Below are 14,567 nucleotides of genomic sequence, written 5' to 3' on the forward strand. Positions count from 1 at the left end.
GGAAGATCATAAAACCATTAGCAGGGCAGGGCTTTTAAGGGTCACAGGATCATAGAATTTTCTGGCTGGAAAGAACACAGGCCATCAGGAAGGTCAGAGAAGACCACTTTGTCAGCGAAAGGCCTCTAGGGCCACACGGGGCTAGGGTGGACAGCTTTGGGCCTCTTTCTAGAAAGTGGACACAGGGCATGGGGGCATGACCCCCCAGTAACCTTACACCAGGCGGGGGAGGCCAACAGTCACTGAACATGATGGATTTGCCCTCCCAGTGGGAAGAAGCAGTTGCTTGAATGTGCACAGGAGCCTCTTGTTCTGGGCAGTGGGCACAGCTCTGGGTAAAGGACATAAAATCACCTCCAGTTCTGCTCCAATCATTATTCTGAGCAGCCAGCATATACCAGGGGCTATGCCTGATGCTCTTCTGATACCTTCAAAATAATTCTGAAAGAGATGTTATCTCTGTTTTGCAGGTAAGACAGTCGAAGCTCAGAGAGGGGAGCTGGTTTGCCCAAGGTCACACAGCAAGTTAGTGGTAAGGCTGGGACTAGACCTTAAGACTTCAGATTCTTTAAACCTAATCTCCTTTCCATCCCCCATCCCCTCCCCTCCCTTCCACCATCTGCCATGGTCTGGTCCCCTGCGGCCTCAGAGATGGAATGGGAGTAGGGCTCCCTTCCCTTTAAAGCTGATGTTAGGGCAGAGGGAAGCTCACTTCTCGTAAGGGAGAAAAGCAGTCTTGGGCTCCTTCCAGTCCCTGGAATAGACCTGGCTCCCTTTACAAACATGCTCTCATAAATCAGTCAGGAAACCATCTTGGTTGCCCTTTACTTGCTGTGTGACTTAAAGCAAATCACTTCACCTCTCTGAGCCGTACTTCTGGACCCCCTGAGCTCCTCTTTGGTGTAATGGCTCTAGGGGACAGGGGGAGATGAGACTTGGTTTTGCCCCCAAGGCTGACTCAGATCACAAAAGAGACACCTCAAGGCAGGCAAGGCAAGGCTTGCAAAGATCCCTGCTGAGAAGGAAGAAGGCTGAGAGCCAGGGCAGAGGCTGGGCCGGTGAAGAGGCAGCTTAAGCAGTGAGTTCTTCCCTGATCACCTGACTGTGAAATCCAGTTGCTCAGAGAATGGAAAATCCCCTTCTTCTCCCCCAACCCCTCCTCCACAAAGGCCTTCTAATAGGCCTGCCAGCTTTGGGGTGCTAATCTGCTCAGACATCACTCTGGGAGCAGGTTGCCTGGGGTCCCCATCCCAGCATCCCCTCAGTGGGAGATGGGGAAGGCTGGTGGGGAAGCAGGGGTCCCAGGACTTGAGGGAAGGTGTCCTGCTGTCTGATCTGCCCCAAGGATGAGGGAAACCCATATAATGGGCCCCTGTGAGAGGGTACTTCAGGGATGGGGATGGGTGGGGGTGGGGGGCACAGGACTGGATGGAGGTGGGCAGGAGGGCTGAGTCCTGGGGCAGAGGTGCCTTGGGAGGGGCTTATTATTAAACAGCCCCATTATTTCACCCACCACACTCCTTTCATTTTTATTTGAAGACAGCTCCCTCCCCAGCACCTTCACCTCCCCACCCCCTACACTTTCACTCATCCATCCACCCGAGCCGCTGACAGCTGCCCTGCGGGTGAACTCCAGTCCTCCTGCTGCTGGAAAGATACTGGGGGTGGGGGGCTCTCAGGCCAGAGCATGCCCCCTTCCAGACCCCACCACCCCCTCCATACATACTCACTCCCTCAAAATAGTGCCACCTTGGTCCTCCTGTATCAGACCCAGATGAAGAAGGTGAAGGAGGTGAAGGAGCCAGGAGGAGGCGAAAAAGGAAGAAATGATGACGGGAAGTGGAGAAAGAAGAGGAAGGAAAAATAAAACAGAGAAGCAGGAGGGAAAGAGGAAAAAGGAGGACATGGAGGAGAAGAGAGAGGGGAAGAAATCAAGACCAACGAGAAGGTGGAAAAGGAGGAGGAGAAGTGAAGGAAGGATGAAAGGAGGGAGGGCAGGGGCTGGAAGATTGGGAGGCATCACCCTGAATGGCGGAAGATGCCGAGGGCAGGGGGAAGACGGCAGGGTTGAGGGATGGGGCGGGGGTGGGGGCTGCACAGGCAGGAGGAAACTAGGGGGTCTCTCCAGGGGTGAGGGAGGTGGCTGGCTGGAGCCTTGCCCACCCAGCTCCCACCTCTGGGTGAAGGTTAATCACTGCAATGCCTCAGACCACATCAATGGCTGTCCAGGCTGTAATCAGGGGGGTCTCTGACTTGGGGTGGTCAGAACTGGGAGGACCGGCCAGATGGAGCCCTTTCGTCCCTTCCCAGGATGGTGACAGCTTCTGCCCTATCTGCATGGGCCTGCCCACCTCACACCTGCTGCCTCCATCCTGCCCACTCCTCTTTGGTTACAGAGCCCATCGGGAGTTGGTCCCAGTTGTTGGGTTTCATGATGTTATGATGGACTGGGCCTTAAAAACCAAGTACTTTCCATCCCGCCTCACTTTATAGATGGGAAACTGCAGCCTGGAGAGGGGAAGAAACTTGCCCACAGTTATATGGGGAGCCTTGCCTTTCTAACCTCAGAAGCTCATGATGAAACAGCCAAAGAGGAAAGGGGCCGCATGATGTCTGTCTGCAGAAGGCCTGGCTCTTTGTGCTCAGTCCTCTCTGCTGGGAACACTGCCACAGTGTTCTGGATCCCAGATGAGGGAAAACGTTTGTGATTATGACAGTTACCTTATTCTGAGGGCCTACTAGGTTCCAGGCACTTTGGCATCCTCAATAAATTTCCACACATATCCTGTCCAGTGCATATTCTATGTCCTGCCTTTATAGAGAAGTAAACCAAAGCCCAGAGAGGTTAAGTAACTTGCTTAAAGTCACACTGCTAGGAACTGGAGCTGGGATTTGCTCAAAGCCCCTGTCAAATCTTTAATGCCATGCTGTCTCTTGGGTCATGACAGTGGACGCTCTCCACCCTCATCCCATTCTCCACTTCCTCATACTCTCGGGATTAGATCTGAGACCACCCCACCTCCCTGCCATGCCATATGGGACTGATGTTGTCACAGAGAACCCTGCTGGGCGAATCCCTCTGACCATGTCCCACTGACTCCCAACAAAGACCTCACAAGAACAAGGATAAGGTCCCCTGAGACTCCGTATGATTTATCTGGTGATACTGTTATTTTATGGGATGGGCCAAAGAGGTGTCAGGAAGCAGGTTTGCTGTAAATCTCCTTCCTTTGCTCCCTTTCCTGCTGCGTGTCCCCTCCTGGGATTTATGGTGGAATATGTTCAGAGCTAGGGACTTGGGTCTTGGGTTCAAACTTAGGGTGGGAAGGCAAGGGACAATACATCTTCCTTCTCTGGGATCTGCTAACTGTGTGTGTGTGTGTGTGTGTGCGTGTGTGTGCGTGTGCGTGTGTGTGTGTGTGTGTGTGCGTGCACGTGCATGAGCTACTCTTGCTCCATCACAGGCCTGCACTGTCTAGTCCACAAAACCTTTCAAGACCTCCGTAACGCTCGAACAGCCCTGCAGACGGCACGTTGCCTGCACTAGGGATGTGTTACTGGGGCCCACACATAGGCTGGCATCCCCTGTGTGCCTCTTGCACTGGTGGGTGTAAGTTTCTGAATCAAGCCAGGAACGTGGGAGCAGAGCCCACCTGGGAACAAAACGTGACTCCTAAGCAATGATTCTAGGATGGGAAGAAGAGGGGTGCTCCCCATGGGGTGGTGGGTTAGGAACATACCCCTGGGTACCTTTTGAGATGGGTAGAGCGGGTGGGGTGGGGTGAGGTAGCAGGGCTCCCCAGTTGGGCTCTTGGGGATGCCATCTTGGCCTTCCCCTTCACACCTCTCCCAGCTGCGTCGAGGGCTTTCAGGGCTGGGAATGCTGGGCTGTTTGTTCTGAGCTCAGCTTGGCCAGCTCAGAGGCCAGCAGATGCTGGCTGCAGCCAGTGGTCTGGAGATAGCTCAGCCCAAGGAGGGAGGGAGGAGGAGGAGAAGGAGAGAGCAGGAAAGAATTGAGTAGAGGAGGGAAGGAAGGGGAGGGGCTAGGGAAGGCCTTTTCTGGCTTGTTTCCCCAAACACACTGGCCCTTCCCTCTTGCCAAACCCCTTCCAGATCATAGGGCTCCTTACACACAGTCTGGTGGCTTTCACGACTCTTCCCCTCCTTTGCAGGCACCTAGAGGACATGTCTTGGGCACCTCATAACTCTCCACGGTTCCAAGTCCTTAGAGAGGACTCCCTAAGGACCCTCCCTTAGGTCCCAAGGACCTTAGGGAGGGCTCGGTGAATCCTGGCTAAATGAATCTAGGAGAAAAGAGATGTCACCCTTTGAGTGAATATCAGGTCACTCTCCCACCCCATCCTTTCCCTGCTCCTTTCCTGGCTGCCCAAACCAGGGCTGCACTGTGTCTCCTGTTAAATATATGGAATTATCTATTACAATACTTCAATATTTATTTACATTGATTTCGCTTTAAATGCTTTGTAAATCATAGCAAAAAATTATGGCCTTCCAACAGAGAGTCATATACCGTAATCAACTGGAAGAAAGTCGGCATTGTAATTTAAAATAAAAAAAAAATCCTTATGTGAGTCTCTCATTTAAATTAAGAGACAGGACGTGATTCAAATAATAAGACCCAAGTGAGGCTGGTTTTTCTTGGCAAATTAGTAGAGGTTTTAACTGGAACTGAAAAGGTGTTAAGGTGGAACACTGACCTTATTAGACCTTAATTATTTTCTGTTGTTACATTCCTGGAGCAGATGGTTTTTATTTTTTTCCCCAAAGTGGCCATGTTAAGCTTCATCACAGGAACTTTGCCTTTAGAAAGATGTCACTTCTCAAGAGGCATTAGTGGGATAAAGGGCAGACACTTCACCTGTGTCCTTTTTCTCCATCCTAGAGTTTCCTGGGCATCTGGAACTGCTGGTTTGGAGGCATCGTTCTTGTCCTTGAAAACAGAGAATTCACCACGCTGTGTCTCCCGGCTTCTTCAGCTTCTTCACCCAGGCTTCTTAGTGGCATCCTCCTCCCCGGGGACCTATCCTCTGCCAACTGGTACAGCCAGCATCCATCTGGCCAGGAGGGAGGAGGGGGTGTGCGTGCGCATGCGCGTGCTGGGTGATGGGACCCAGCCAACGGTGTTTTCCTCCTCTTTCACTGCAACCTTCCTGCACTGCCTTCCGTGGCCAAATGTGGCTGATCTTTGGTCCCAGAGCTAGCCAGGCCCAGACCAAGATGTCCACGGCACCTGATCAAACACCACCTGGAAATGAAAATGAAAAAACACCAGTCCCTCTACATGGAAATAATGCTAGTTAATGGCGCTGCGTTGTACCTGGTACACAGTGGGTGTCTGGTAGTGTGGCTCTTTTTTTTTTTTTTTTGGCTGGAAGGAGGTGCAGTTAGAAAAGGGTCTTTTCCACTTGATTCCAGACCCCTCCACTTCCCGTATCTCGTACATGGCCCTGGGGTGCCATGGTGGGGAAGAAATACTGAGCCCCAAGAAGACCCCGCGCAAACATCCATTCCATAACCATAGCCTCCTGGAACACAACCCAGCTGAGCTCTTTTTATTCAATACAGTCCTCTGCATTCTTCCCATTAACCTTTTAATTGACTGATTTGATCAGAGTGAGGGTGAACTTTTCCCTTGGCCTGGTGTCCTGGGGACCATGTTTGGTGGTTCCTCACTACCCAGGAGAAGGTTGGGATACGGGTGGAGGATGCCGTAAAGAGATAGGAAAGGCCCGAGTGGGACCCGTTAGGCCATTACAGGCGGCAGGATCCCCGAAGGAAGAGGGACATCAAGGCTTTCTTTGGTTACCCGTCAGCTGTGAACAGGGCATATACCATAGAGGCGGGACCTGCACTCTTCAGAGGAGATCCAGAGTCCTAGGACATCAGGTCAGAAAGGGTTCAGAGGTCATCTAGGCAGACTCTCTTTCTTTATAAAGAGGACGCTGATGTGCTTTGAAATGATCGAACACCCTGCCTGTGGGTCCGTGGGGAGCAGAGTTAAGATGATGACAGAGGGGTCAAAAGTTGCAGCTGTGTGGTCTCTGGCCTATGGCTGAGCAAAAGTTCACCTTGAGCCAGGCTCATCCTGGCACAGGTGGGCCAATCCCTGCTCCTGGCCAGCTCGGGTGACCCTTTCTGGACCCCACTCATCACTCAGAAAGGCTACGGATACCGTGACTCCCAATAACATGACTGAAGATAGGTAGACAAGTATTATCATACCCATGTTACAGATAGATAAACTGAGGCCCAGATAGATTAAGTACTCCCCTCTCCCCAGCTACTGAGAGGCAGAACTGGGATGTGAACTCAAGTCTCTCTGACTCTAGATGCATCAGAATTCCTACTGGGAGGGCAATAATACCTGGGGTGATGTGAGCTCCACGAGGGCAGGGATCTGCAGATGTTTTGTTCACTGCTGTCTCCCCAGCCCCTAGAACAGTGCCTGGCACATGGTGAACAAGAAATATTTCAAAATAACAAATGTCGACTTTAAAGGAAGGTGTGGTGGTGTAGCAAAGTGAGTTAGGAATGAACACTTTATTGGGAGATACATATTTTTAAAAGCTTTTGGGGGGAAGTAATGAGGTTTTTATTTATTTATGTATTCATTTATGTTAACGGACGTACTGGGGATTGAACCTCGTGCGTGCGCACACACTCTCCCACTGAGCTATTCCCTTCCCCTAGGAGCTATGTATTGCATCACAGTCTCATGGAAGGTCCTGTGGGGTAGAGAACTTGGGGTAGCTTTTCACTGTTCATGGTACCCTCTTCTGGCTCTTTTTATACCCAGTTACCACCATGACAGTGGTTTAGGCCCCAGATAGTGGTTAGTTAAGTGGAAAGGAAATAAAATTAAGAAAAATCAACATTAGCGATGAAGTATGTCCATAGACATACACTGATTATATTGAAATGATGTCATAGAGATAAATAGTGTCTTGCCCCTCGGTAGAGTCCTTGGGAGGACATTATGGAGAAAAGAACACTGCATGTTTTCCTAATCAATGGATCCTTTAGTTTTATATCTAAAGATATTGGCCCTCGATGCCAAGGAACCAACTTTTTACTCAGCTGATTTTTACTGAGCACCTACTATATTCCATGCACTGGGTGAGGCCCTATTAGGTACGGAGATGCCTAATGGATGTCCCATGGCCCTCGGGAGCAAGGCCAAGGCCTCGGGAGACTGCCCTTGGGGCAGCCAGGCTTGTCCAGTGGCTTGCTTGGCCCAACTTGGCTCGTCCTTCTCTCCTCCAGGGTGTGAGGAGAGTCAGCCTCTTGCTCTAGGAGGTCAGCCCAAGGGTCTCTCTCTTTCTCTCCCCTCCCCTCTCTCCCTCCCTTCTTCCCCTCCACCCCCACCTCAATCCCTGGCTGACTGAAAAGGTGCAAGAGGGAATCAGAGATTCTGCGCTGTTTGTTTTGGGTTCAATGAAATCTCATTTACACGTGTTAATTGCAACTAATTGGCACTAATTGGATGAACAGGAAACCCTCTGGGAGCACTCATACCTTTAATTTGTAGTAAATATCATTAATTAACATATGCTAATTAGAGCCAATTAACATTGATTAAGGGTTTCCAGCTACTTGGAAAGTACAACTCTGTGTCCTCCTCTCTTGGTTGTCTGAAGTCAGCACAAGATAATGAGACATGAAGTCTGGGCGGTGAGAGGAGGAGACCCTTGTGGCTGCCTCTCCAGGTGGGGGCCGACGGCCGCTGCAGCCCTCACCTGAGCTGGGTGCTTGGAGGATGGCACCCTGCCCGCTCCCTCCCCAGGGAAGAGGGGGCTGCAGGGGAGGGGCTGCAAGGTTAGCACTTCTGGGAGGAACAGGCAGGGGATGTTCTGGGTGTTGGAACGTTCTCCCCTTGGCCTGGGTTCCAGGGTGGGTTGAAAGACACTAGAGGTCAGCCTGGCAGGGAGGGTGGGACTGCTGAGACCAAAGCAGGGTTTGGACTCTTTTCATGCAGATGATGGAAGTTGAGACCCCCACTGGCCAGAGTCCTGTTTGGCACATTTGCAGACAGACACACACACAACCGCCCCCGCCCCCACCCCAGACGTCCTCCATCTGACATGGATGTGTGGATGGGATACCTCCTTGGTCTGACAGGTGCATAGGTGGAGGGACCACCTCTGTCAGACATCTCCTTTGCCCATCTTTGGGATGTATTTCACTCCAGATTGGGATGTTGTTCAAACTATCCAGGGTATTGGTATCAGATAGAAACCAAAACCATTTGCCTGGGAACTAGAAGGCTTTTAGGTCTGCTTTTAGCTCTGTTACTAACTAGCTATGGGGCTCTTGGGATTCATTTAAATGTATTTACATATATATGTTTTATTTTAGTCCAATACAAAAGGAATAAATTTATTGCAGACCCCGCACCCCAGGAATGCGCTTTCTGTAATAGGCTGCTAAGGCCTGCCTTTCCTTTTCTGCAGTATTCGCCTCATTGCTTCATGTCTGATGTCCATCTTCACTAACAATCTCTAAGTTGCCTGAAAGCAGTGTTCGAGGCTGGCTTGCTGATTGTGGCATCTCGTGGGCACTAGAAAAGTTGCTGTTGAGTTAAATAGTATGTAGGGTGAAAAAAAAGTTGCTGAATGAATAAATGAACACACAAAACCATCTGCAGTTTCAACCACCACAGAGAAAACATTTAGGGGGTTCGTGTTTGCATTTATATTTATATATCTACATATTACATAAATACAGTATGTTTTATATATATAAAACACATATATAGTATAAATATTTGTCCCAAAAGGCCTAGTGTAGTTTTTGCTCTAATAACTTCTAAAGTCTAAGTGCTGCAAACTTTAAAAATCAAAGAAATCATTTAAAATTTTATTTAGATTTATTATACATTTATTCTAGTTGTATGAATTTTGAATAATACATTTAAAAATTTCAGTTTCTGTTTTAGTCCCTCTGAATGAAGGTAGCAAACAAGAACTCAAAAACTGAAACTAAAATTTGATTATTCAGAATTCATAAGACTAAATGTGTGTATTCTTGCCAGCACTGAGAATTGTTCTCTTTCAACCGCTGGCTAAGTCATGAAGCCAAGTTTCACATCTGTGGAATGGGGCCAGTGATACCTGAATTTTCTGGCCTCTCATGTGGAAGGATGTGGGTGATTCTGTAACCCAAGGAAAGGAGTATTACCCCAGCAACCTGAGAAGAAAAAGCTTTATAGCTCCCAGATCTCAGCTTCTGGCTCTGATGGAAAGAGATAAGGCCTGGAGAGGGACAGAATCTGGTAGGGGTTGGGGTATAGCTCAGTGGCAGAGCACGTGCTTAGCATGCATGAAGTCCTGGGTTCAATCCCCAGTACCTCCACTTGAATAAACAAACAAACCTCATTACCTTCCTCCCTCCCCCCAAAAAAGTCAAAAAAGAACCTGGCAGAGACCTCACCTCCAAGGGGGACCTCGGTGGTAGATCCTTACTTAGCTAACTCAGAAATAGGGCTGCCCTGGAGGGGTTTGGGGGTCAGGACAATGTGAACTGCAAAGCTGGAAAGATCACCCTTTGTGGGGCTAGACTCCAAACAGGGGAAAGTGGATTAAAAGCCATTACCGTGGGACAGGCCCTCTTCTAAATGTTTTTCGTGCATTCATTCACTTAATCCTCCCACGACCCAGTGATGTAGGCACTACTATTATCTGCATTTCACAGAGGAAACGGAGGCTCAGAGAGGTCAACTAAGGTGCTCCAGCTCACACAGCCAAGTGGCAGGGCTACCACTTGAATTTAAGTTTAGCTGCTGTGTGGGCTACCCCCTCACTCCCACCCACATTTTTGGTGCCTGTAGAGCAGCTCCAGGAAGCCATGGCTCCCAGTGCGGGGAGCTCCTGACTCTGCCAAGGCCTCTGCAGCATTGCTGAGTGGACCCCATTCCCAGCTCCCTCCCCAAGGATATCTGAGGTCTGAGGGAGAGCTGCTGGCAAGGTTCACAGCAGCTTAATTACCAAAGTGATTTTAATTTGTTTTTGTTAATTGAAATCTCATTAAGCAAGTAATTTACTCCAACACAGCTCAGGAGTCCACAATTCTACGGGTGAGGAGGCTAAAAGGGTTTTTAGATTTCGCCTTCATCTGGTGATTGTGCTTCTGACCTTATCCTGTGGCCTGTGTGAATGTGAGTAGGTGTGCACACGTGTGGAAGGGCCCTCCCAGCTGGCCAGGGGCACCCTTTCTCCTTGACCTGCACTCGCCTGTCCCACCACCCCAGGGCCCTGGCCCCTGCCTGCCTTGCCCTGTATTCTGGAATGATGAGAAAAAAGTGAACCCAGGCCACCCCTCTGCAGAGCGAATGCGCACCTGGGTGTGTGGCACGTGGTACAGACACACAGGCACCAGTTAGTATTTGTCGGTCTTTGTGCCAAGCACTGCTCTAGGTGTGAACTGGAGATGCTGGGGTGACAAACGGCACTTTTTAAGGGAGCTCTTTTCTGAACCCTGGACTTCGTGATTCCACCGACTAAATGTCCTGAGTCCTCCTTCGTTACTTGCGTCTCACGCGTTGTAATTCCTCGCCATCGTGGTCCTTCCCTGACTGTAAACTCCAAGAGGGTCGGGGCCCTTTGGCCTCCTCACAGCTGTGGGGATTCTCAGCGGGGTTTGGGGTGGGCAATTCTTTATCGAATGGGACTGTGCTGGGACTTGCCTGCCAGTTAGAATTCCTGGGCCTGGCTTATTCAGGACCAGCAGCATCCCACCAGAGAATTGTGACAACTCAAATGTGCCCTCCGCGTGTTTCCAACCCCCCGGAGTGGAGTGGGGATTTGAAACCAGTGCAAGTGCCCGCACACTGCCTGGCACATAGTAGGTGCTCTGTGAGCATTTGCTGGGTGGGTGACGGGGAGCGTGTGGAGCTGTGCCTTTGACCTGGTCCGTATTTCTCTGTGATGTGTGTGTGTGCACATGTGCGTGTGCGACTGTGAAATGTGTGTGCTGCTCCCCTGACCTGAACCCCTGGGTGCGCTGGGCCAGCAGAGGGTCCTGGGTCCTACTGCAGGCCAGGGCTCCGGTTCTCCAGAGATCTGTCTGCCCCGGTGCAGCTCCCCCTGTGGCCTCCGCAAGGCCCCCGCCCCCCAGCTGCCTCCTCCCTGTGCCCCTGACTACGGCCGCTTGGTAGTTTTCCAGGCCTGACATTTCGAACATGCGATGCCATATGTATTGCCACTCTCAGGTAATTATCACGTAAAATTAAGCTAGTCTTGTACATGAAACCAGCAATTAGCCAGGGATTGAAGGTCAGGGAGAGCTCGTTTATAGAGTCGCTAACAAAATGTTAAGTGGAAGTGTGTGTCAGATGGGCCAGGAGGCTGGATTAGCGGGGGTCACAGCGGTGGGACTGGAGGGCCATGGAGACTCCCGGCTCTGTGGCGCTGGGCACAGCAGGAGGAGCTGGGGATTTATGGCTCACATTTCTCTCTTCCAGCTCTCAGTCTGGGGCATGTCTTTGAAGGAAGCTGGCTAAGCCGGCTAAGTCCTCATGCACACCAGCGCCATCTCCCCATTCATCTGGAAACCGGGTAGGTCCTGCCTAAAAGCCTGTATGTCATTCCACCTCCTGCCCGGCTGCCCACCACCCCAGCATTTCACACTCTGCTTTGGGTATCTGAAGACAGGATAATCTTTCGAGACTCAGAAACTTTGCACATGCCATTCCCTTTGCTGGGGATGCTTTTCTATCTCTCTCAAGTCCCTAATCATCAGCCTGCAAAATTTCTATTTCTCTTTAAAAAAAAAATCTCAGGCCTCACTTCTCCAGGAGCCTTCATAGGCCCCTGCCCTGCCCCCAGTTTATTCCAGAAGTTATCTTTGCTTTTTGCACCATGCACTGGTCTCCACCGTTGCACTTACACTCTATGGCAATTTCTTGGCGATGTGGCTGTCCCCACTGCTACTCTGGGAACTCTTCATCTCTTCCTGGCAACCTGGAGCTGCTCAATAAATGTCTGTGGAATGAATTTAAAACTTACTCTCTTTGGCTCTTTCTTCTTTTACAGATCCTTCAAGACCGGGCTCAGATGTCACCTCCTCTGGGCAGCTTCCTGGGATTCCTTTCCCAAGTAGAATTAATCATGTTTCCTATGTCCCCATAGCATCTTGTATACACATCTTTATTGCAGCACTACCAAACGGCCTCATGTTTCACCATAGGTCCTCCCAGGGCTACCATGTTGCACAACTTCAGGGGGCACCATTCACATGCAGCCAGGCAATGCAGAGATGGTGCCTGTACTACTTGCTCACTAGGCAGTGACCCTCTGCAGAGCAAAGACCCTGCAATTCTGACAGTAGCTTGCATATAATAGGCTCTCATTGGCCATATTAGTGTCCATTCAGAGTAGGTATGGAATAGATGTGCAATAAACATGTAATTATTGAACAAGAAGAGACAGTTCAGTGGAGAAAGCTCTAGATGTGGAGTTAAGGGACCTGATTTCCAGTTCTGGCTCTGCCACTAGATTGCTGTGCAGCCTTAAGTGAATCACTCAACCTCTCTGGTCCGTATCCTTTTAAATCAGGTCATATGTGTCAAGTACTTGGGACAAAGTAGGTGCTCATTGCATGTTAGTTTCTTACCCCCTCTTTTTTTTATCTGTAAAGTGAGGAATGTTAAGGTTCCTTGTGGTCTTGTAGAATTATGAGCTCTCAGGACTAGAAGAAGTTTTGAAAGTCCATCTAATCTAACCCCTGGCATCTCCAGGAGGTTATTCAGTTCTGGTTTGTACCTCTCTAATGACGAGGAGCTCAATTCCTCACAAAGTAGGTCATTCTACCTTCAGACAGCTCTGCCTTAAAAAGAACCCTATTATCTAACACTTAACACATCAGAGCTCCCATCACAGGCCCTGATTTTGCATCACGTGGCCAGTCCCACTGCCCAAGATGATATTCGTAGACAATGATCTGCTCCGGGCTCAAGAACACAGTTCAGTCACCATCCCTTATGTGACTTGATTATCCCTTTGGTTACTTTCCTCTGAGCTTGCTCCCCTTTGTCCAAAGACCTCTTGAGATGGGGCATCAGAACAGGGTAGGACATCACCTTCCTTTGCTTAGAACCTGTGCTTCTATTAAGAACCCAGGTTGGAACCCAAGATCATGTTATTGTGACCTATATCTCTATCAACCCTAGCAAGCATCTCACCCTAGGAGGTAAAAGCTGGGAATGGTCAAAATTCTTCTTAAATTCTATTTTACACTTAAGAAGTCTGCATTTTTAAAAGCCCACTATAAATCAAGTGCTAGAAAAAATGACAAGCTATGGAAACATTATTTGTAACTCATACCACAGGCAAAGGGCTAATTTCCTTAATAGATAAAGAGAATCCACAAATCAATATGAAAATGCTCCACCATCTAATAGAAATATGAGCAAAGGGTAGCAGATAGCTGACAGAAAAGGACGCAAAAATTGTTCTTACATAAATGAAAAGATGTTGAATCCTGTTCATCATAAGAGCAATGCAGGTTAAAACTACCATTATTTTCACCTGTCACATTGGAAAGAGCAAAAACACTTAAACATTTTGTTGCTAAAGGGCAAGGAAACAGACACTCTCCTACTTAGCAAGGGTAAACCAGTACCACCTCTCTGGGTGGAAATGTGGCTTTATTTCCCCCAATTTAAAAATGCACAGCCACTTTAATTTGGTGACTCCACTTCTAGGAATGTATCCTGCAGATCTACTCACACGTGCACATCAGAAGTTACGATCGGCCAGGGCAGAGACTTTCGCCCATTTTGTTCAGCCCTGTATCTTTGGCATCAGCCATAGTAGATGCTCAATAAATGTCTGTTGACGAATGAATGAATGAACGAGTGGATGGATGAATATGTAAAATGACATACGTTCAGGTTATGCATTGCAAAACTTCTGGTAAAAGCCAAAGACAAGAAATGATGTAAGGGCCAAATGTAATGGAACAGGGTCATTCAGCTCAGAAGATCACGGCAGCTCTCCATGTACCGATGTGTAAGGATCTCCAAAGTATATTATTAAATAAGAAATGCAAAGTGCAGAAAAATATGTCATAAAAATGTCAGAAACGTTGTTTGCCTGTCCATGCACACAACATTTCTGGAAGGAGGCTCCCCAAATGGCCAGTGTGCTTGCTTCTAGGTGGAGGAGCTGGGGGACTGGAGCATGGGTTGGAGGGTGGCATTACTTTTCAGCATATTCTCTTAGATTTTTTTTTTTTTTTTTTTGACAGAGGTACTGGGGATCGAACCCAGGACCTTGTGAGTGCCAAGCATGCACTCTACCATTGAGCTATTTCCCTCCCCCGGGGGTTCCCTTTGAACTTTAGGTCATGTGACTGTATCACCTATTCAAATAAACAAATACAATTCAAAATTTGAAAAGAACAGGGCTCAGGAATTAACCCTATGCTTTTGTGTACACATATATCTGCACAATTCTGAGGATGTACACGTATGTGGGCATGCGTATACATTCCCAGTTTACTTTGCTCACAGCTGCAAATTAATCTTCCTAAATGCAACACATTTCCCG

The 14,567-nt window shown here is 49.0% G+C and overlaps 2 long non-coding RNA genes across 2 annotated transcripts in view; one reads left to right on the top strand and one right to left on the bottom strand.

Annotated features, from left to right (window-relative positions):
* Window positions 1–4,939: 4,939 nt before the first annotated feature.
* On the top strand, window positions 4,940–13,955 carry LOC116669258. Its single transcript, XR_004326594.1, has 3 exons — window positions 4,940–5,058; window positions 11,480–11,573; window positions 12,051–13,955. It is a non-coding gene; the product is annotated as an uncharacterized LOC116669258 (long non-coding RNA).
* LOC116669259 overlaps window positions 5,054–14,567 on the bottom strand; it is a 118,308-nt gene continuing 108,794 nt past the window's right edge. The window contains exon 3 of the long non-coding RNA XR_004326595.1: window positions 5,054–5,266. This is a non-coding gene — a long non-coding RNA (uncharacterized LOC116669259). The remainder of the gene's footprint in view (window positions 5,267–14,567) is intronic.

The sequence above is a fragment of the Camelus ferus genome, chromosome 16, assembly GCF_009834535.1.
Source record: "Camelus ferus isolate YT-003-E chromosome 16, BCGSAC_Cfer_1.0, whole genome shotgun sequence".
Taxonomy (NCBI): domain Eukaryota; kingdom Metazoa; phylum Chordata; class Mammalia; order Artiodactyla; family Camelidae; genus Camelus; species Camelus ferus.